General features: G+C 46.6%; 1 protein-coding gene across 1 annotated transcript in view; it reads left to right on the top strand.

The window, feature by feature from the left end:
- The window catches only part of LOC135829993 (WD repeat and FYVE domain-containing protein 3-like), a 112,354-nt gene that overhangs the window by 102,922 nt on the left and 6,932 nt on the right, over nucleotides 1-2,500 (top strand). The gene's annotated exons all lie outside the window — the stretch shown is intronic.

The raw sequence follows: 2,500 nt of genomic DNA, 5'->3' as shown, positions 1-2,500 counted from the left end.
GCACACATGCACACATGTACACATGCACACATGCACACATGTACACATGCATACGTGTAGTTACCGAGTGTTCAGAGTACAAGTAGCTCCCCAGTTTATTTTCTCACCACATCTAAGATCTAGGATCTAGGATCTAGGCATCTGAGATCAGTGCAAAAGAGTATTGTGGGCACGCGACAGTGTCCGCGTTTCGTATTTCACAGGTGACCGCATTTTCAAGTGTCCACTCATACGCTAAAATGTACAAGAAATCAATGGGACTGCGGTGAGCCGTCCTGACTTTGCAGATGTCTGTTTTTCTCAGGTGTCTGCAAGGCCAGGTTTGGCTGTACAGGTATCTCAACCCTGGTCTTAGACCAACCCACTGTGCAACCCACTGTGCCTTCCTGCCTGAATGGTATGGTCTTTGGGTTATAATATAAAGTGTAAAGTACTACTTGTGTATCACGTACCTTGGATATTATGTACTTTGGGTTATAACATAGTCTAGGGCTGAAAGGAATATTCGAAATGTGCAGATCGGAAAAAGAATATTCTTCGTTAGAGTAGAATAAGAATGTTCGTAAATGTACAGAAATTCGTCTTTTTGATATCGAACAGGTTTATTTGGTGCAGAAAGTGGGTAAAATTGCCACCTTCCATGTGTTGTCATCAGCAAGACAAACGATAACATTGTCCTTTTCAAATGTCCCTCCTGTAATTGGGGTATACGCCAGTTGATGGTCTATGGTTACCATGGATACAACTAGGTATCCATGGATATTGTATGGTTTAGAATATTCGGAATATTCTTCGTTTCACACGTATTCGGAAAGAGAATATTCGTTCGCTTCATTGAGCATTCGTTTCAGCCCTATAAACATGCTACAGTCAAATTCGCTAGTAACGACTGCGGATATAACGACAATTTGCGAATAACGACAGAATTTCCATGCCCAGAGCAAAGTCCCACTTAACTGTAATACGTATAATGAGACTTCGGGTCTAAGGACACTTCGCGAATAACGACACTTCTCTGATGCCCCGCCGAGTGTCGTTATACGCAAAGTTGACTGTACTTCAGTCTTCAGCAAAACATAGCGTCGCAGCGTGAATTTCTATGTCTGATGGAAACGGTCGTTGCTAGGATGATGGCCACAGCATAGCTTAGTGGCACAGTATCTCTGCTGGGATGATGGTCACAGCATAGCTTAGTGGCACAGCATCTCTGCTGGGATGATGTCCACAGCATAGCTTAGTGGCACAGCATCTCTGCTAGGATGATGTCCACAGCATAGCTTAGTGGCACAGTATCTCTGCTGGGATGATGTCCACAGCATAGCTAAGTGGCACAGCATCTCTGCTGGGATGATGTCCACAGCATAGCTTAGTGGCACAGTATCTCTGCTGGGATGATGTCCACAGCATAGCTTAGTGGCACAGCATCTCTGCTGGGATGATGTCCACAGCATAGCTTAGTGGTACAGCATCTCTGCTGGAATGATGGTCACAGCATAGCGTAGTGGCACAGCATCTCTGCTGGGATGATGGCCACAGCATAGCTAAGTGGCACAGCATCTCTGCTGGGATGATGGCCACAGCATAGCTTAGTGGCACAGCATCTCTGCTGGAATGATGGTCACAGCATAGCTTAGTGGCACAGCATCTCTGCTGGGATGATGGCCACAGCATGGCTTAGTGGCACAGCATCTCTGCTGGGATGATGTCCACAGCATAGCTTAGTGGCACAGTATCTCTGCTGGGATGATGTCCACAGCATAGCTTAGTGGTACAGCATCTCTGCTGGAATGATGGTCACAGCATAGCTTAGTGGCACAGCATCTCTGCTGGGATGATGGCCACAGCATAGCTAAGTGGCACAGCATCTCTGCTGGGATGATGGCCACAGCATAGCTAAGTGGCACAGCATCTCTGCTGGGATGATGTCCACAGCATAGCTTAGTGGCACAGCATCTCTGCTGGGATGATGTCCACAGCATAGCGTAGTGGCACAGCATCTCTGCTGGGATGATGTCCACAGCATAGCTTAGTGGCACAGCATCTCTGCTGGGATGATGTCCACAGCATAGCTTAGTGGTACAGCATCTCTGCTGGGATGATGGTCACAGCATAGCTTAGTGGCACAGCATCTCTGCTGGGATGATGTCCACAGCATAGCTTAGTGGTACAGTATCTCTGCTGGGATGATGCCGCAGCATAGCTTGGTGGTACAGCATCTCTCCTGGCTATGAGCAATGATCCCTGGTTCGAGTCTTGGTGGTGACAGTCCAATTTTTTCTTCAGACTTATCCCGTTTCAACTCGCGAAAACTCATGAATATTTTCTGTATTGTGGCTCGCATGCTAGTTTGTGAGTGAAGTGTATGGCTATAGTGAGGGCTGTGTACTACCGGAAGTGTGAATTTGTAAGTATGATTTTTTTTAAAGTGTTGAGCGGTGTGTATATGTATCTGTGTGTTTGTATCTGCGTACGTATATGTGTGTGTGTGTGTGTGTGCGCG

The sequence above is a fragment of the Sycon ciliatum genome, chromosome 13 (assembly GCF_964019385.1).
Source record: "Sycon ciliatum chromosome 13, ocSycCili1.1, whole genome shotgun sequence".
Lineage (NCBI taxonomy): Eukaryota > Metazoa > Porifera > Calcarea > Leucosolenida > Sycettidae > Sycon > Sycon ciliatum.
This window is presented reverse-complemented; position numbering and strand designations above follow the sequence as displayed.